This window comes from Oncorhynchus clarkii, chromosome 8, assembly GCF_045791955.1.
Source record: "Oncorhynchus clarkii lewisi isolate Uvic-CL-2024 chromosome 8, UVic_Ocla_1.0, whole genome shotgun sequence".
In the NCBI taxonomy this organism is placed as follows: Eukaryota; Metazoa; Chordata; class Actinopteri; order Salmoniformes; family Salmonidae; genus Oncorhynchus; species Oncorhynchus clarkii.
The window spans coordinates 20,566,596-20,588,480 of NC_092154.1; the positions used below are offsets into that span (position 1 = coordinate 20,566,596).

Below are 21,885 nucleotides of genomic sequence, written 5' to 3' on the forward strand. Positions count from 1 at the left end.
CAGACGCCCCACACTGCCTCAACGCTACTTTCAGACATCAGACTAGACCTGCTTCAGTATGAAACAGACAGTCTGCTAGAACAGTGATGGGATGTTTTATTTATTTTTTATTTAAACCATTATTTAAGCAGGGAAGTCCCATTGAGACCAAAGTCTGTATTTCACAAAAATGCACCAAATTCAAAATACATGATGATGATAATGAAGCAGTGATACAAATTACACAAATAAAGGCATGAACATGAGAAATACAACAATACAAACAATGAAAAATACATACATTCACCTGAAAAGATTGACCAATACCCTAAAATACAGAAAGGCACTAGTCCAATTGTAGGATATTCAGAAATGTACCACAAGTATGCAGCGCATAAAAATTAAAGGCTGTTCTACCTAAACCGGTAGGACAGAAGGAATTTCAATAGTTAGCCATTCCTGTGAATGCGTAAGGTATTTGGTTGGTCGTAAGGTATTTGGTTGGTCGGTTGGTGCCTGTGAATGATGCCATGATGTTGAGTTAAACCCTGGTTGAGTGTGCCCTCCTCCTCCTAGGTAGTGTGCCCTCCTCCAGCTAGGTAGTGTGCCCTCCTCCAGCTAGGTAGAGTGTGCCCTTCGTCCTGCAAGGTAGAGTGTGCCCTTCCTCCTGCAAGGTAGATTGTGCCCTTCCTTCTGCTAGGTAGAGTGTGCCCTTCCTCCTGCTAGGTAGAGTGTGCCCTTCCTCCTGCTAGGTAGAGTGTGCCCTTCCTTCTGCTAGGTAGAGTGTGCCCTTCCTCCTGCTAGGTAGAGTGTGCCTTTCTGACTGGCTTTTATAAAGGCTCTCAGGATTTATCCCACAAGAGATAGGCTCTACGGCTCTGTGCCAAGCAAGTCTGGGGTTTATAGGTAGAGCCAATACACAAACTCACACATTTACACACTAAAACACACACACACTTGTACGTGCGCATACACTAAACTGCGTGCCCACCCCTCCCCCCGTAATCAAGAAATCTTCTCTATGCTGGTGATTATGCTGAGTAGACATCTGCAATTGACTCAAGAGCGTTTAGTCTTTATTGGGTCTGACGAGGCGTGGAGCTGAAAAGAAACAGCTCTCATTTTATTAGCGGTGCATTACCGGAGTTTGGGTTAATGCCAATCTGTGGGGAAATGCATTATGTTTAATTTGGCAACATCAGACTCACAAAGTCTCGGTCAATTATTCACCGGACCATCCCTGTCAGACAGAAACTATGGAGAGGAGACTGTAGATTTTCTTTGTAGATTTTACTCAAATTTTGTTAATTGTTCATCCAGGTTTGCTGCATTGCCAATCAAGTACAGCTGCTACTCAAACTAATTGTGACAATACACCAGATTATTACTTGGAAAAGCTAGTTTACAGTGGATATATTTATGTATTGGTATTGTTCTAGAAATAAATTGCCAAAGTGCAGTTGAAACAATAACAACGCGGACACCCCACCACTGTTTTGGTAAAAAGCTTATGGATGGGGCTGGAGAAATGTAACCGCTCTCAAATTCCTATCCAGATCTATGGATACAAGGACTGACCATTGATGATATCACAGAGATTTATTTGTGGCTATATAGTGTTTGTTACACATTTATGTTCTTTACAAACATTGGAGTAAAGCAAGTTTATATTTTGGGTTCTGATGCGGTACAACAGTTAATCTAAGCTCATGAGGCTTTTATAAGATATATTCTTCAAGAACCGATGGGTACATATCATTCATTTATAAGTCAGGAAATGTATGTAGCAACTGCGGATTGGCCCTTTAAAGAATGGATTCATTGATTTGCTGTATGTTAACCCTATAAACCTAAATAACCTACTGTACAGTCCCAGGGCTGTACTGACCACACCACCGGATTCCACTGTGATGAATGTATCCCTGGATTCCATGGAGTAGCTAACAAGAGAACGCCGAATGACTGCCAGCCCTGCGCCTGCCCCCTCAACATCCCGTCCAACAAGTATGTCATCACTTGTCATATGGAAATAAGTTAATACGGCACTTAATCAGAACCCTTATCTAGCCACACTGACCTCTATCTATAATGCATTATCGTCTTATAATAGCTTTTATTTTCTCATCACGACACTAATCCTTAGTCACTTTAATGTTTTATTTAGGGCTGATGGTGCTGTCGACTAGCTCTGTTGTTTTTCCACAATGTTGAGGTCGCTGACTTGCGAACAGGGCCAGAGACAATCGCTTTAGTCAAGCACTGGTAACTGGCGGTAATCCCCTGGTGGTCAAAGTGGGGGCAGCACGCCCCGGTGCCAGGACTGGAGCAGCAGCTTAGTGGGACGATGGGTTTGTTGATACGAGCTTCTTTTCTTTTTCTTCTACTTCCTGTTTCTATTGCTGAAAAACATTGCCGTTTCAGCCCCACCTGCCATGTGGACCCGCGAGGGGAGCTGATATGTGACCGATGGCAGCTGGGGTACACGGGAGCACACTGTGACAGGTGAGTGTCCCAGGCTTCTGTACCCACAGACAAAGGGAGTTAACCCTTGTAGACACAATTATATCACAGCCTAAATCCAGTTTACTTGAGCCGTTAAGGGAGTTAGGTGCTGTTGTTTGGTATTGGTAGATAACCTGCTTTTCCAATGGGTTGTAATCGTTTCTCACTTAGAAATTAAATGGGAATGTCTAAGCATCTTTATGCATGTCTGTACATAGGTTATAAAGGAACACACTTGAGTAAATGAGGGATACAAGGTATATTTAAAGCAGGTGCATCCACACAGGTGTGGTTCCTGTGTTAATTAAGTTCCTGAGTCAATTAACATCCCATCATGCTTAGGGTCATGTATAAAAATGCTGGGCAAGACATTATTTTGGATACCATTGCTATGCCCCCATAGGAAGAAAATTCCCCCATCCACAGGGCACGAGTGGTCACTGAATGGTTTGATGAGCATGAAAACGATGTAAACCATATGCCATGGCCGTCTTAGTCACCAGATCTCAACCCAATTGAATGCTTATGGGTGATTCTGGAACGGTGCCTGAGACCGCGTTTTCCAATACCTACAAAACACCAAATTATGGAATTTATTTCTCGTAGAGGAATGGAGTTGCATCTCTCCAATAGAGTTCCAGACACTTGTAGAATGCCAAGGTGCATTAAAGCTGTTCTGGCCCGTGGTGGCCCAATGTCTTATTAAGATGCTTTATGTTAGTGTTTCCTTTATTTTGCCAGTTACCTGTATGTAGGCCTATTTTATGCTCTGCTAAATCAAAATCAAACAGGAAGCCATGTCAATAGGTTATAGATAGACCTAAATTAGTCTAAATCATATTTAATGTAATTATATATGGATCACTTCTAAGTTGATTATGCTCATGACTATTGGCAGTTTTAGATTATGTATTGGTCTGTCACTGGTGGCTAGTGGATTTTATAGTTATTCATTACACATGCATGTCAATAGCAGACCCATATGCCACTGTGGTCTTTTCTGGTTTGTCTGTTGATTTCAGTTGCCATACGGTACTGTTTGGCTATAAAAGCGTAGAGGCTGCAGAGGGGTTCAGTTGATGTTTCAAAGCGCTGGGATCTTTCCCAGAGGTGTCAGTAGACAAAGGACCATCCTCTCTGGAGCAGCGGGACGATTGATCACTTTGCAGTCGATGCCCACATATCTGTTCTGAGGTCTCTTGATTTCATTTGCATCATAAATACATAAATTTCTCTGCCTCTCTTTCTCTATTTTTCTCTCTCTCCCTCTCTCTATCTCATGCTCTGTGGGGACAGAGGGATGGATGGTTGGTGCAGTATTTCTAATTGCTGTGGGTGTGGGTTTGCTGCTGCAGGGCTGAGATGGTGGTGAGGCAGCACCCCTCTTTATGACCCATGCTCTCTGACAGATGGAGACAGGCTGCTGTGGGCATGCTTGCCATCCCTGTGCCACGCTGCCTGGCAGATGCCCGCACTGCTCTGCTCTTGATCTATAAAGTGAGAGAATCCAGGTGGGGCAAGGAGGGATTTGGGTTCTGTGGGTCATATGTGGGGACACAAGCCCATTTAGGCTGCTGACAGACAGGATGGGGCCTCATCTATCATGGCTGCCTAAAACAGGGGGCCTAAGGCCTGGGTCTCTGAGAGCCGGTGAAGTGAAGGACGTTACAGAGGCGTGCTATCAGAATGTCCCTCTTCACACCTGGACCTACAGTACCTCTCTCTAGTATAGTCAGAGTGAACTGAACCCTGGAAGTGGAGCACTGTCTGCCTGATAACAAGGGACGCTCTGCTGCAGGACCAAGGAGGGTTAGTTGGTAATAATAGCTATCACCTCAGCACCGTCAAACTACTGCAATCCCTGAAAACAAATTGGTAGTCGGAGCTAAAAGAGGCATGTGAAGAGGTCTCTAACCCGCTGGGAGGCCATACTGCAGGGGCCAGGAGTACATTCAGTCAAGTGCAGAGTTGCCAGTAATAAGGTTATTGATTTTGGGGGGGAAAAGTCTATCCAGAGAGCAGGGAAAGAGGGTTTACTTCAAATTTTTGGGAAGCTGATCTGAGTGGGCAGGAGAACACATGGAAGCTGTGGAAGAGAAGACACAACAGTATCTTGGCAGTCGGAAAGATATATAGGCACTGCTTTCAATACATAGACACAGACCACCAAACCTGTGCCTCTTCTCTGTCTGAGTCTCTGAGCTCTCGGAGACATTAGAGTTTATGTATAGCTTGTCGGTGGGTGGGCATGGGCACCTGATGCACCAGGATCTGTCAGATAGAGCGGTGTGTGTTGCCAGGTTGGGGTGAGAACGTTTCCTTTTTTAAAGGGGGCTGCTTGGGGCCAAGAGCAAGAGCTGAGGAGGTATTTATAGATGGGGAAGACAGACACTTGGCGGGAAACATCAATGTTTAAGACAGACCCTTCTTGTTTGTCTGAGAGAGCAAGGCTGCAAGGCTGCCTGGGTGAGTTAATGGGTGTCAGATGGTGCCATGTGGACCCCTCAACCTCGACCCTACACTCTGAAAAAAAGGTACCATCTAGAACCTTAAATGGTTCTTTGGCTGTCCCCAAAGGAGAACCCTTTCAATAATAATTTTTGGTTCCAGGTAGAACCCGTTTGGGCTCAATGGAAAACCCTTTCCACAGAGGGTTCTACAAAAACCCAAAAGGGTTCTACCTGCAACCAAAAAGGGTTCCACCCTTTTGGAACCATTTTTCTAAGAGTGTACCCTCTCCCAGGAACCACAGCCCCAACTGGAATGGAGTGAGTTGGATGTGGACCATAGAACCATTCTTAGTGGATATTAAGCCTACCTAAATCATGAGATAAAGTTAGATATACAGTTCTGTTTGATAGATCTTTGTCAAAATATGAATTATAGGTGAAACCATATTCAATGTACAGTATATGTTAAGAAATGTAAATGTTCTGTTTCATATTTCCATAGATTTCTATAAACAAGAAGGCTCCATAACTCACTGCTCAGAAACTAAACAGGCCATTCCCCTATCCAAAGTACCTATCAAGCCATGTGATGTATCGTCCCAGCCATCTTGCTCCATGTTTGCCTGAAGTTACAAGTATGCAGGGAAGTAAACTCAGCAAAAAAAGAAATGTCCTCTCACTGTCAACTGCGTTTATTTTCAGCAAACTTAACATGTGTAAATATTTGTATGAACATAAGATTCAACAACTGAAACATAAACACAAAGTTCCACAGACATGTGACTAACAGAAATTGAATAATGTGTCCCTGAACAAAGGGGGAATCAAAATCAAAAGTTATATTCAGTAACTTCTCCTGGTTCACTAGTTAGTGAACCTCTCCTGGTTCATTAACTACTTCTCAGATCGAGTTCAGTGTGCCAAATAGGAGGGCCACTCTATGGGAGTGCTACAGGGTTCAATTCTCGGGCCTACTCTTTCCTCTGTATATATCAATGATGTCGCTCTTGCTGCGGGTGACTCTTTGAATCACCTCTATGCAGACGACACCATTCTGTATACCTCCAAACGAGCTTCAACGCCATACAACACTCCGTGGCCTCCAACTGCTCTCTAATTCTAGTAAAACTAAATGCATGCTCTTCAACCGATTGCTGCCCACACCCGCCCACTAGCATCACTACCCTGGACGGTTCTGACTTGTGGACAGCTATAAATATCTAGGTGTCTGGTTAGACTGTAAACTCTCCTTCCAGACTCACATTAAGCATCTCCAAACCAAAGTTAAATGTAGAATCGGCTTCCTATTTCGCAAAAACAAAGCCTCCTTCTCTCATGCTGCCAAACTTACCCTCGTAAAACTGGCTATCCTACCAATCCTTGACTTTGGCGATGTAATTTACAAATTAGCCTCCAACACTCTACTCAGCAAATTGGATGCAGTCTATCACAGTGCCATCCGTTTTGTCACCAAAGCCCCATATACTACCCACCACTGCGACCTGTATGTTCTCGTTACCTGGTCCTCGCTACATATTCGTCACCAAACCCACTGGCTCCAGGTCATCTATAAGTCTTGGCTAGGTATAGCTCCGCCTTATCTCAGCTCACTGTTCACCATAGCAACACCCACCCACAACACACACTCCAGCAGGTATATTTCACTGGTCATCCCCAAAGCCAACACTTCCTTTGGCCGCCTTTCCTTACAGTTCTCTGCTGCCAATGACTGGGACGTATTGCAAAAAATCACTGAAGTTGGAGACTTATATCTCCACTTTAAGGGTCAACTGTCAGAGCAGCTTAACGATCGCTGCAGCTGTACACAGCCCATCTGTAAATAATCAACTACCTACCTCATCCCCATATTTGTTTTTGTTTTTCTGCTCTTTTGCACACCAGTATTTCTACTTGCACATCCTCATCTGCACATATATCACTCCAGTGTAAATTGCTAAATTGTATTTACTTCACCACTATTGGTCAATTTATTGCCTTACCTCCTTACTTCATTTGCACACACTGTATACAGATCTTTCTATTGTGTTATTGACTGTACGTTTGCTTATCACCAACTCTGTTGTTTTTGTTGCACTGCTTTGCTTTATCTATGCCAGGTAGCAGTTGTAAATGAGAACTTGTTCTCAACTGGCCTACCTGGTTAAATAAAGGTGAATGTTTCTTTACTTAAAAAAAAAAAATTGCGGACAGTCAGCACTGATGGAGGGATTGTGCGTTCCTGGTGTAACTCAGGCAGTTGTTGTTGCCATCCTGTACCTATCCCGCAGGTGTGATGTACAGATGTACCGATCCTGTGCAGGTGTTGTTACACGTGGTCTGCCACTGTGAGGATGATCAGCTGTCCGTCCTGTCTCCCTGTAGCACTGTCTTAGGCGTCTCACAGTACGGACATTGCAATTTATTGCCCTGGCCACATCTGCAGTCCTCATGCTTCCTTACAGCATGCCTAAGGCATATTCACGCAGATGAGCAGGGACCCCGGGCATCCTTCTTTTGGTGTTTGTCAGAGTCAGTAGAAAGGCCTCTTTGGTGTCCTAAGTTTTCATAACTGTGACCTTAATTGCCTACTGTCTGCAAGCTGTTAGTGTCTTAACCGTTCCACAGGTGCATGTTCATTAATTGTTTATGGTTAATTGAACAAGCATTGGAAACAGTGTTTAAACCCTTTACAATGAAGATCTGTGAAGTTATTTGGATTTTTACGAATAATCTTTGAAAGACAGGGTCCTGAAAAAGGGACGTTTCTTTTTTTGCTGAGTTTATATGTGTAGTGTAAATTTTGCATGCATAGAATCTCGGGCACCCAGACTAGGATGCATGAAATATGTTGATCAGGACTCAACTCTGTATAAGGACATGTTTCCTTTTAAGTGTGTGCTTCCCCATACAGAGAACAGAGTTATCCTAGCTTTGACCTAGGTGTCTTCATATTCAACTGGTAGTGCTGTATAGTTTACAGCAGTCCATTGCCCAGTCAGCAGGATATTAAAAGTGCCTGATATCCCATTTAGTCCGGACCCAAGTTTGGCCATGATATCTGCATTCGTGCTGTCTATTCCCCAAGACACCCGCATGATGGTTCAAATGAAATTACAGACACGTACTCACTGTTACACGCCAATGGCTCCTTCGAACATAAGACATTCGGAAGCAATAACATATTCAATTAATAAGTCTTCCGCGACTAAAGGAATCCGCTGCGCATGATATGGAATGATTACTTTTCCCATTTGGTATCATGGAGATAGAATGGCGGTGTGGAGATAAGAGTTGTAGAAACCATTTAACAAGGAGGCAATAGATGGAATGTATATCTTTATCAGTACAGAACACGACTGACTTCTGAGGAGATATATGGCGGGAAAAGCAGGACAGTGCAGATAAGAGTTGGTAGGGGGAATATAGATATTTTCGGTGGTTTCACACGTTTGCCTTTTCAGATTGTTTCTCTGTGTTTTGACTGCCAATGAAACTGCCTACTGTTTCATTGCTGAAGCCATCTAAGTGAAACACTGAACGGCAGTCATAAAGCTGTGCATGCTTGATGTGGTTGCTAATTATCCAGTTTCACTACAGACTTGAAAAGGAGCAGAGGCATGGTGGTCATATGTTGATTTCCGTCATTATACTTTAACTCAGCTATGGGGAGAATGTGTTTCCCATAAGTAGTACCTATCAAGCCATGTGGTGTATCGTCCCAGCCATCTTGCTCCATGTTTGCCTGAAGTTACAAGCATGCAGGGAAGTAAATTCAGGAAAAAAATAAACGCCCTCTCACTGTCAACTTCTCAGATCGAGTTCAGTGTGCCAAATAGGAGGGCCTGTTGTCCGGACCTCTGGCAGTCTCTATGGGAGTGCTAAAGGGTTCAATTCTCGGGCCTACTCTTTTCTCTGTATATATCAATGATGTCGCTCTTGCTGCGGGTGATTCTTTGAATCAGACGACACCATTCTGTATACCTCTGGCCCTTCTTTGGACACTGTGTTAACAAACCTCCAAACGAGCTTAAACGCCATACAACACTCCGTGGCCTCCAACTGCTCTCTAATTCTAGTAAAACTAAATGCATGCTCTTCAACCGATTGCTGCCCGCACCCGCCCACTAGCATCACTACCCTGGACGGTTCTGACTTGTGAACAGCTATAAATATCTAGGTGTCTGGTTAGACTGTAAACTCTCCTTCCAGACTCACATTAAGCATCTCCAATCCAAAGTTAAATGTAGAATCGGCTTCCTATTTCGCAAAAACAAAGCCTCCTTCTCTCATGCTGCCAAACTTACCCTCGTAAAACTGGCTATCCTACCGATCCTTGACTTTGGCGATGTAATTTACAAATTAGCCTCCAACACTCTACTCAGCAAATTGGATGCAGTCTATCACAGTGCCATCCGTTTTGTCACCAAAGCCCCATATACTACCCACCACTGCGACCTGTATGCTCTTGTTACCTGGTCCTCGCTACATATTCGTCGCCAAACCCACTGGCTCCAGGTCATCTATAAGTCTTGGCTAGGTATAGCTCCGCCTTATCTCAGCTCACTGTTCACCATAGCAACACCCACCCATAACACACACTCCAGCAGGTATATTTCACTTGTCATCCCCAAAGCCAACATTATACTTTAACTCTGCTATGGGGAGAATGTATTTCCCATAAGTAGAGTGGTGATCATTCAGTCCAATACTGTACGGTGCAGTCACTCCTTCCTGCTCAAATTATTCATGAATGGGCTATACTATAACTACGGTCTGCGGTTATTCCTGATCAGCAAAAAAAAAGCCTCACCCTGTCCCCTCCTAACCTAGAACTAGGGCCCAGATTTTCTCCTGGTCATCTAGTATGGTAAGGAAACACTCAGGGTCCTAGTCACCAGTCTTGATTTCCCGCTCCCTCTTTGGTCACTGTAGATGCACCAATGGCTACTTTGGTCATCCGGTGGTTAAGGGGGGCTTGTGCCAGCCCTGCCAGTGTAACGGTAACCTGGACCTGGCCTCACCGCGGAGCTGTGACCCCATCACCGGATCCTGTCTGAGGTGTAGGGGTTCTACGGGGGAATCACCTGCGACACCTGCCAACGTGAGTATAAGAAGTACATGAGTATCAGAGCCTGCAGTGCGTTAAAACCCCTGTTTCTGTCTGACTTTCTGAGTCTCCTGTGAAGAGTGGGGTGTTGCTTTAATGTTATGGAGCGCTGCCCGCCTGCCAGACAGCCTGTATGCCAGATGTAGCAGTGTGTTTGAGAATGTTTGGCTTTGAGAAGATAAATTAGGATGGAGAGAGAGAGAGAGAAGACTGAGATGTGCAGATGGTGACTGTCTGTGTAAATCCACATAAACAACCTGTGTTGAATCACAAACTTCAATGCCTGGCCCATAACAGTTTATCATTCATCTGCCTCTCCGTTCTCTGCAGTGTAGTCTGCTCTGTTGATTATGTCTGAAGATAACTAATTAGTCTCCGTTTACCAAAATAACCCATTTGACTATAATGCCAAGTTAATTAAAAATACATTACAGCGTATAGCCAAATGGATTATTGTTATATACTGTAACTCTTGATAGACACATGCAATACAATAAGATGATTCATATAGAGTTATTGATAGTATATGAAAACTAGAGCCAAGGTAGAGTTCAAACACTGAACATGCAGTTAGGCCTAATGCCTAAAGGAATTCTACAAGAGAATGGAATGGCTGCCATCATCTGCATGGTTAAAAGCTCTGCAGCAAAACACACTACTTCCATTTGAATTAAATCTATCGAGGTTGGTGAGAAGAAGTACATTTTCTCTGAAATAGTCTGGCAGTCCTAACTGATTCAAGTGGTGGTGGTGAGGCATGGGGCGGAGATGGAGTAATCAACATTAGGAATGCAGAAACAGGGCCGCAGTTGATGCAAATTATCGACACTATAATGGTGGCAGGGAAACTGCTCGTAGTGTTTCATTAAAAACAAGTTGATGATCATTGTCACAGATCACTGCAACATAATGTGGCTGACACACAGTGTGATCTTGATGTTGATTTCAGTGTGTGATGAAACCATCAACCTGACCCGTTCTCTCTCTCTCTCTCTCTCTGACAGCCACAATTAAAAACTTGACCCATCCTAGATCCCATCTGGACTCCATGCTGTTAGAATGAGGAGAAAGGAATCTTACAACTCATACTAATTCCAACCTGTTAAACATTGAATAAATGCAGGCATTTTGCAGGCAAACCTTTCGCTGGCTAGAGCGACTGAGTGTAGTACAAAGACAGGGAAAAAGCAGCTGTCTCCACCAACCAGTCCTATAGGAAACCATCTGTGATGTCCCCTCCGACCAGTCCTATAGGAAACCATCTGTGATGTCCCCACCAACCAGTCCTATAGGAAACCATCTGTGATGTCCCCTCCAACCAGTCCTATAGGAAACCATCTGTGATGTCCCCTCCAACCAGTCCTATAGGAAACCATCTGTGATGTCCCCTCCAACCAGTCCTATAGGAAACCATCTGTGATGTCCCCTCCAACCAGTCCTATAGGAAACCATCTGTGATGTCCCCTCCAACCAGTCCTATAGGAAACCATCTGTGATGTCCCCTCCAACCAGTCCTATAGGAAACCATCTGTGATGTCCCCTCCAACCAGTCCTATAGGAAACCATCTGTGATGTCCCCTCCAACCAGTCCTATAGGAAACCATCTGTGCCTGTGTTTTCTCTGCAGATCACTAGGACATTTTAAAGTAAATAATGAGCCAGTTATACAACGGAAATGTGTTCCTATGTCTAGCAATCTGCAAGCTGTTGGATTTGCATACTCTGTATGAAATGATGATTGTAGACAGTAGTACAACACAGGAATAGGACAGAAGAGGACATGGTTGTACTGTACCTTTACCTTTATCTGAGAGGACTTGGCTGGGGCTGTTCCTTTTTAAATCTGATAATATCCAACCCATCTCCTCCCCTCCTCCTCTCGTCTGTCTGCAGGGTGCCAGTGTCACAATGCGGATACTGCTTTAACTCAGTGACATTTGTGGGTTTTCAAGCAGGAACTGCTCTTTTAAGTCTTGCCACAACATCTCAATTGGGATTAGATCTGGACTTTGACTAGGCCATTCTAAAACTTGAAATGTGTTGCTTTTTAACCATTTTCATAGACTTGATTGTGTGTTTTGGATCATTGTCTTTCTGCATGACCCAGCAGCACTTCAGCTTCAGCTCACAGACGGATGGCCTGACATTCTCCTGTAGAATTATCTGATACAGAGCAGAATTCACGGTTCCTTCTATTAAGGTAAGTCATCCAGGTCCTGAGGCAGCAAAGCATCCCCAAACATGTTTGACCGTTGGTTTAAGGTTCTTACTGTGGAATGCAGGGTTTGGTTTTCGACAGGCATAATGGGACGTCATCCTTGCACAGGAAGTCCAGGACCCAGGGCCGTGAGTTCAGACCCAGGGCCGTGAGCTTTGTGTTGAGCTTAGAGGGCACTATGGTATTGAAGGCTGAGCTGTAGTCGATGAACAGCATCCTCACATGTGCATTCCATTTCTCCAGATGGCTGAGGGCAGTGTGCAGTGTACAATGGCAATTGTGTCATAGGTGGATCTGTCAGGGCGGTAGGTGAATTTGAGAGGGTCAAGTGTGTCGAGGAGGTGATGTGATCTTTGACTAGCCTCTCGAAGCACTTCATGATGACTGAGGTGAGTGCTACGGGTCGGTAGTCATTCAGCTCAGTTACTTTACCTTACTTGGGCACTAGGATAATAGTGGACATCTTGAAGCAGCTGGGGATTGTGCTAGCAAATATCCATAGATTTGCTTTCTGACCTGATTTAGCCTAACCTGATTTTACAGAGAGCTGTGTCTCAAGTCAAGGACGTAGAGAGGCCGGTGTTAGCAAGACTAGGTTTTACCTGCGCCTGTTAGCGAATAGCCATATGTGATAGACTGTACATGTATTTATTTTTATTTAACCTTTATTTAACCAGGTAGGCCAGTTGAGAACAAGTTCTCATTTTCAACCGCGACCTGGCCAAGATAAAAGCAAAGCAGTGTGACACAAACAGAGTTACACATGGAATAAACAAACGAACGTCAATAACACAATAGAAAAGTCTATAAACAATGTGTGCAAATGAAGTAAGATTAGGGAGGTAAGGCAATAAATAGACCATAGTGGCGAAATAATTACAATTTAGCAATTAAACACTGGAGTGATGAATGTGCAAGTAGAGATACTGGGGTGCAAAGGAGCAAAACAATAAATAACAATATGGGGATGAGGTAGTTGGCTGGGCTATTTACAGATGGGCTATGTACAGGTGCAATGATATGTAACCTGCTCTGACAGCTGATGCTTAAATTTAGTGAGGGGATATGAGTCTCCAGCTTCAGTGATTTTTGCAATTCGTTCCAGTCATTAGCAGCAGAGAACTGGAAGGAAAGGAGGACAAATGAGGAGTTGGCTTTGGGGGTGACCAGTGAAATATACCTGCTGGAGCGCTGCTACGGGTGGGTGCTGCTTTGGTGACCAGTTTACCTAGCAAAGACTTATAGATGACATGGAGCCAGTGGGTTTGGCGACAAATATGAAGCGAGGGCCAGCCAATGAGAGCATACAGGTTGCAGTGCTGGGTAGTATATGGGGCTTTGGTGACAAAATGGATGGCACTGTGATAGACTGCATCCAATATGCTGAGTAGAGTGTTGGAGGCTATTTTGTAAATGACATCACCAAAGTCAAGGATTGGTAGGATAGTCAGTTTAGCAGCATGAGTGAAGGATGCTTTGTTGCGAAATAGGAAGCCGAAATAGGAAGCCGATTCTACATTTAATTTTGGATTGGAGATGCTTAATGTGAGTCTGGAAGGAGAGCTTACAGTCTAACCAGACACCTAGGTATTTGAAGTTGTCCACATATTCTCAGTCAGATCCGTCCATAGTGATGCTAGTCGGGCGGGCAGGTGCGGGCAGCGATCGGTTGAAGAGCATGCATTTAGTTTTACTTGCATTTAAGAGCAGTTGGAGGCCACGGAAGGAGAGTTGTATGGCATTGAAACGCGTCTGGAGGTTTGTTAACACAATGTCTAAAGAAGGGCCAGAAGTATACAGAATGGTGTCGTCTGCGTAGAGGTGGATCAGAGAATCACCAGCAGCAAGAGCGACATCATTGATGGTACAGAGAAAAGAGTAGGCCCGAGAATTGAACCCTGTGGCACCCCCATAGAGACTGCCAGTACATAATAACATATTTTTGAAATGAGCTAGTCCTATATACATATGAGCTAGCTATAAGGCTACTGTATGAATGTATATTAACTATTATGTACAGATAACTGCCAAAATAAAAGAAATGGCAACATAAAGTGTCTTAATAGGACGTTGGGCCATCACGTGCTGCCAGAACAGCTTCAATTTGCCTTTGAATAGATTCTGTGTTTGGAACTCTATCGGAGGTATGCAACACCATTCTTCAAGAAGAAATTCCATCTTTTGGTGTATTGTTGATGGAAAATGCTGTCCCAGGAACCATTCCAGAATCTACATTTTTACATTTACATCATTTAGCAGACTTACAGGAGCAGTTAGGGTTAAGGTTTTTGCTCAAGGTCACATCGACATATTTTTTTACCTAGTTGGCTCTGTGATTCGAACCAGCGACCTTTTGGTTAGTGGCCCAAAGCTCTTAAGAGGATACTTTGGGATTTTGGCAATGAGGCCCTTCATCTTCTTCCCCAGAGTCAGATTAATTTGTGGATACCATTTTAGGTCTCTGTGTCCAGTATGAAGGAAGGTAGAGGTAGTTTCGTGAGCCAATGCTAACTAGCATTAGCGCAAACTGTGGATAGATGGCAGCATTCATGCAAAACTGAAAGGTCGAACCACCGCATTTAACCATGGCAAGGTGACTGGGAATATGGCCGAATACAAACAGTGTATTTATTCCCTCCTTGAGGCAATCAAACAGGCAAAATTTCAGTATAGAAACAAAGTGGAGTCAAAATCCAATGGCTCAGACACAAAACGTATGTGGCAGGGTCTACAGACAATCACGGACTACAAAGGGAAAACCAGCCACATTGCGGACATCGCTGTCTTGCTTCCAGACAAGATAAACACATTTTTCGCCCACTTTGAGGAGAACACAGTACCACCGACGCGGCCCGCTACCAAGGACTGTGGGCTCTCTTTCTCCGTAGCCGACATGAGTAAGACATTTAAGCGCGTTAACCCTCTCAAGGCTGCCGGCCCAGACAGCATCACTAGCCGGGTCGTCGGAGCATGCGCAGACCAGCTGGCTGTAGTGCTTACGGACATATTCAACTTCTCCCTATCCTAGTCTTCTGTCCCCACATGCTTCAAGATGGCCATCATTGTTCCTGCACCCAAGAAAGCAAAGGTAACTGAACTAAATGACTATCGCCCCATAGCACTCACTTCTGTCATCATGAAGTGCTTTGAGAAACTAGTCAAGGATCATATCACCATTATCTTACCTGACACCCTAGACCCACTTCAATTTGCTTACCGCCCCAACAGATCCACAGATGATGCGATCGCACTGCACACTGCCCAATCCCGTCTGGACAAGAGGAATGCCTATGTAAGAATGCTGTACATTGACTATAGCTCAGCCTTAAACACCATAGTACACTCCAAGCTCATCATTAAGCTTGAGGCCCTGGGTCTAAACTCTGACCTGTGCAACTGAGCCGCCCCCAGGTGGTGAAGGTAGGAAACAACACCTCCACTTCGCTGATACTCAACACTGGGGCCACACAAGGGTGTGTGCTCAGCCCCCTCCTGTACTCCCTGTTCACCCATGACTGCCTGGCCATGTACACTTCCTACTCAATCATCACGATTGCAGACGACAGTAGTAGGCCTGATTACCAACAATGACGAGACAGCCTACAGGGAAGAGGTGAGGGCCCTGTGAGTGTAGTGCCAGGAAAATAACCTTACTCAACATCAACAAAACAAAGGAGCTGATCGTGGACTTCAGGAAACAGCAGAGGGAGCACCCCCCTATCTACATCTACGGGACCGCGAAGCTTCAAGTTCCTCGGCGTACACATCAATAACAAACTGAAATGATCCACAGAGACATGGTGGTGAAGAAGGCGCAACAGCACACCTAAAACCCTCACAAACTTTTACAGATGCACAATTGAGAGCATCCTGTCGAGCTGTATCACTGCCTGGATTGGCAACTGGACTGCCCACAACTGCACCGCCCACAACCGCAGGGCTCTCCAGAGGGTGGTGCGGTCTGCCGAACGCATCACCGGGGGCAAACTACCTGCCCTCCAGGACACCTACAGCATCCGATGTTACTGGAAGGCCAAAAAGATCATCAAGGACAACAACCACCTGAGCCACTGCCTGTTCACCCCGTTATCATCCAGAAGGCGATGTCAGTACAGGTGCATCAAAGCTGGGACCGAGAGACTGAAAAACAGCTTCTATCTCAAGTCCATCAGACTGTTAAATAGCCATCACTAGCACATTAGAGGCTGCTGCCCTATATACAAAGACTTGAAATCACTGGACACTTTAATAATTGGAGCTCTAGTCACTTTAATAATGTTTACATATTTTGCATTACTCATCTTAAATATTTATATACTGTATTCTGTTCTACTGTACAGTATCTTAGTCTATGCTGCCCTGACATTGCGCGTCCAAATATTTATATATTCTTAATTCCATTCCTTTACATAGATTTGAGTCTATTGTGTGTATTGTTAGATATTACTTGTTAGATATTACTGCACTGTTAGAGCTAGAAACAAGCATTTAGATTTAGATTGCACCTAAATCGACCATTTATCAGATATTCAAGAAAATCAAGGAGAGCGGTTTAATTGTTGTGAAGAAGGCTTCAGGGCATCCAAGAAAGTCCAGCAAGCGCCAGGACCGTCTCCTAATGTTAATTCAGGGGCACCACCAGTACAGAGCTTGCTCAGGAATGGCAGCAGGCAGGTGTGAGTGCATCTGCACGCACAGTGAGGCGAAGACTTCTGGAGGATGGCCTGGTGTCAAGAAGGGCAGCAAAAGAAGCCACTTCTCTCCAGGAAAAACATGGGACAGACTGATATTCTGCAAAAGGTACAGGGATTGGACTGCTGAGGACGGGGGTAAAGTCATTTTCTCTGATGAATCCCCTTTCCGATTGTTTGGGGCATCCGGAATAAAGCTTGTCTGGAGAAGACGTGAGCGCTACCATCAGTCCTGTGTCATGCCAACAGTAAAGCATCCTGAGACCATTCATGTGTGGGGTTGCTTCTCAGCCAAGGGAGTGGGCTCACTCATAAGAACACAGCCATGAATCAAGAATGGTACCAACACATCCTTCAAGAGCAACTTCTCCCAAACATCCAGGAACAGTTTGGTGACGAACAATGCCTTTTCTAGCATGATGGAACACCTTGCCATAAGGCAAAAGTGATAACTAGGTGGCTCGGGGAACAAAACATCAATATTTTGGGTCCATGGCCAGGAAACTCCCCAGACATTAATCCCATTGAGAACGTGTGGTCTATCCTCAAGAGGCGAGTAGACAAACAAAACCCCACAAATTCTGACAAACTCTAAGCATTGATTATGCAAGACTGGGCTGCCATCAGTCAGGATGTGGCCCATAAGTTCATTGACAGCATGCCAGGTTGGATTGCAGAGGTCTTGAAAAATAAGGATCAACACTGCAAATATTGACTCTTTGCATCAACTTCATGTAATTGTCAATAAAAGCTTTTGACACTTATGAAATGCTTGTAATTATACTTCAGTATTCCATAGTAACATCTGATAAAAATATCTAAAGAGACTGAAGCAGCAAACTTTGTGGAAATTAATATTTGTGTCATTCTCAAAACCTTTGGCCACGAGTGTACATGCAGTTAGGTATGAATGTAGAACAGCATTCTTTAGACTGTTCATCTAAATGTAATTGTAAATCCTTGAGGCATTGAACAAACACTTGAATGCACAATGTGAGACATTTACATAGGCTGTGTTTACACAGGCAGCCCAATTCTGATCTTTTTCCACTAATTGTTATTTTGACCAATCACATCAGATCTTTTCATATCACATATTTTTCTGATCTAATTGGTCAAAGGAACAATTAGTTGAAGAAAAGATTAGAATTGGGCTGCCTGTGTAAACACAGCCATACTGTAATCTACATTCTAGAGAGGTGATAGAGGATTCTTGGAAATATCCAGCCCCCACAAGACCCTTCAATCGATGTGATAATAGACAATGACTTTATTATCCCAATGAAATTTGTTGTGGCTCTGTGCATACATAACAATACATAATGGAAGATAGACAAAGGATATGGACAGACAGTAAATACTGGTAGAAAAAGTTATGTTCATCAATGATCATCTGTACACTATATACACTATAAACAACAAACTACTCTGTCAACTACAATGGTAGCTGTAGGCCAGCCTGCTGGTCCTATTTGTGGTTTTAAACATTCAGTAGCCTTACTGCCACTGGGACAAAGGATAGTTTGGCCCTATTGTTTTGTGCCCTTGTACGCTTTAACGTCGCCACGAGGGGAGAAGCTCAAATTCCTGGTAAAGAGGATGTCTGGGGTCCATCAGTACCTTGTGGGCTTTTGTGAAGGCTCTTATATCATAAATGACCTCCAGACCCATCTGCTTGACCCCTAGCACCCTACTAGCAGAGCTAAAAAAAAATCTTAACATATTTCTCAGAGAGACATGACCATTTCCGTGCCAGCAGATGATAGAATGTGTTAAGATACATTCAATTAATGACTTGTTAAACAGTGACAATAGAACACGTTCAACATGAAAATAGTTTTTGCTGTCCTTTCTTAGTACACTTTCCCCATTGTAGCTTGTGGTCAAGTACAACACCCAGATATTTATACTCAACGCAAATTCTGTTTTAGAAGTGGGAGGGACATAATTATTGTTATTATTATTAAAAAAATTCAGTCGGAAAAACACTCCAAACAGCCTAACCGACCGCTCGGAGGCCCCGTATGGTCCTAAAGCACACCGTTGCCTCGTTTTGTATCAGATTTCTAAAATAAAACCAAGGTGGCCAAAAATGCAATGTCAGAATTGAAGGTGCTCAACAGTGAAAGTTGCACCCTTGCTCCTCCACTACCTTTATGTCTTGTCCCTTGACAACATTCTGTGGGGACGTTTTTGAGCATCTCTTTGGTCTTTTTTTGTATTGAGCACTAAGTGAGAGTTGTCACACCAAGTCAAAAAGTCCTCCAAGACTGGCCCGTGCTCCTCTATCAACACCCTGGAGGATGACCAGTGCTGTGTCGTCTGCAAACATTACCAGGGGTTTACCAGGGTAGGAGGTTTTACAGTCATTAGTGTACAAGATGTACAAAAGAGGAGAAAGTACACAGTCGGTTGGAGATCCCACGCTAGTGGTGCACATGTCCAACATCCACTATCCCATATTGACCTACTGTGTCCCTTTGCTAAGGAAATCAAGGATCCACAGCACCAGGCCTCTATCTAATGAGAAAGTGTATATCAGTCTCTGAGCCAAGTTGGAGGGCTGGATTGTATTAATAAAAGCTGAGGCGAAATCAACAAATAAGACCTTAGCATGACATTTGGATCTTCATAAGCAAATTATTATTTAATTGCCCTATAATCAAGACTTGCCCTTTACACTGTGATAATTAATAATTCAGTCTACCTTACGGGCTTCACCTTAATTGAACTTGTATTTAAAAGTTCAGTTATTTCACCTTAGTCTCAGTGGAGGCTGGTGACTTGAAAAATGGTGGAGGATAGGAGACCCGCGGTATAGGCGTGGAACGCACGGAGATGACAAAGTGTGTTTCAACAATCATCAAAGACAAATTATTTTAACCTGAAGCAGTTAATAAAGGCATTTATTATACAATATTATGGGGAATGGGAATGAGAGGGCTACTTACACAGTGTTGGGAAGGGATCACAGCAGTGATTGAATGAGGTTTGAGGCATAAGTTGAGGTGTTCAGAGGCTTGACTTCAGTGCAGGACAGGATTTGAAACAAACAATAACATAACACACCACACAGTTAGACAAAAGAGCTAAAACAAAATAGTTAGTCCAAGCAAGAAGTAAAAACATTGATGTGTAATAATGTGATTGTGTATGTGATTAACTTTACATACAGTAATTAAATAAAATTGATAGGGGTACTCACAGTGCTTGAAGAGGAAACATTCAATTTGCCAGTGGATGAGAGGGCACATGAAACATGGCTTCAGTTCATGTCAGCAGAGAGTTGACAATGATAGTTGAGTGGAGTGGTCATCACCTCTTAATCAGGGAACAGGATAGCAGATACATTCCATTACAGCTGCACCATCGTAGGTTTGAACAATAAAGTTTCTCCATGATGTTAAATTCAGACATTTCAAAATGCATAAAGTCTAACACAGACTGTGCATCTCGCCCACTTGACACATCAAAGTAGCTCAAGGAACGTTCCTGACTGAATAAAGCCCCGATTAAAATCAAATCAAATCAAATCTCATTTTATTTGTCATATACACATGGTTAGCAGATGTTAATGCGAGTGTAGCAAAATGCTTGTGCTTCTAGTTCCGACAATGCAGTAATAACCAACGAGTAATCTAACTAACAATTCCAAAACTACTACCTTATACACACAAGTGTAAAGGGATAAAGAATATGTAAATAAAGATATATGAATGAGTGATGGTACAGAACGGCATAGGCAAGATGCAGTAGATGGTATCGAGTACAGTATATACATATGAGATGAGTATGTAAACAAAGTGGCATAGTTTAAAGTGGCTAGTGATACATGTATTACATAAGGATACAGTCGATGATATAGAGTACAGTATATACGTAGACATATGAGATGAATAATGTAGGGTATGTAAACATTATATTAAGTAGCATTGTTTAAAGTGGCTAGTGATATATTTTACATCAATTCCCATTATTAAAGTGGCTGGAGTTGAGTCAGTGTGTTGGCAGCAGCCACTCAATGTTAGTGGTGGCTGTTTAACAGTCTGATGGCCTTGAGATAGAAGCTGTTTTTCAGTCTCTCGGTCCCAGCTTTGATGCACCTGTACTGACCTCGCCTTCTGGATGATAGCGGGGTGAACAGGCAGTGGCTCGGGTGGTTGTTGTCCTTGATGATCTTTATGGCCTTCCTGTGACATCGGGTGGTGTAGGTGTCCTGGAGGGCAGGTAGTTTGCCCCCGGTGATGCGTTGTGCAGACCTCACTACCCTCTGGAGAGCCTTACGGTTGTGGGCTGAGCAGTTGCCGTACCAGGCGGTGATACAGCCCGACAGGAAGCTCTCGATTGTGCATCTGTAGAAGTTTGTGAGTGCTTTTGGTGACAAGCCGAATTTCTTCAGCTTCCTGAGGTTGAAGAGGCTCTGCTGCGCCTTCTTCACGATGCTGTCTGTGTGAGTGGACCAATTCAGTCTGTCTGTGATGTGTACGCCGAGGAAATTAAAACTTACTACCCTCTCCACTACTGTTCCATCGATGTGGATAGGGGGGTGTTCCCTCTGCTGTTTCCTGAAGTCCACAATCATCTCCTTAGTTTTGTTGACGTTGAGTGTGAGGTTATTTTCCTGGCACCACACTCCGAGGGCCCTCACCTCCTCCCTGTAGGCCGTCTCGTCGTTGTTGGTAATCAAGCCTACCACTGTTGTGTCGTCCGCAAACTTGATGATTGAGTTGGAGGCGTGCGTGGCCACGCAGTCATGGGTGAACAGGGAGTACAGGAGAGGTATCAGAACGCAACCTTGTGGGGCCCCAGTGTTGAGGATCAGCGGGGTGGAGATGTTGTTACCTACCCTCACCACCTGGGGGCGGCCCGTCAGGAAGTCCAGTACCCAGTTGCACAGGGCGGGGTCGAGACCCAGGGTCTCGAGCTTGACGACGAGTT

The 21,885-nt window shown here is 44.0% G+C and overlaps 1 pseudogene; it reads left to right on the forward strand.

The window, feature by feature from the left end:
• The window catches only part of LOC139415411 (laminin subunit alpha-2-like), a 152,841-nt pseudogene that overhangs the window by 76,033 nt on the left and 54,923 nt on the right, over positions 1 to 21,885 (forward strand).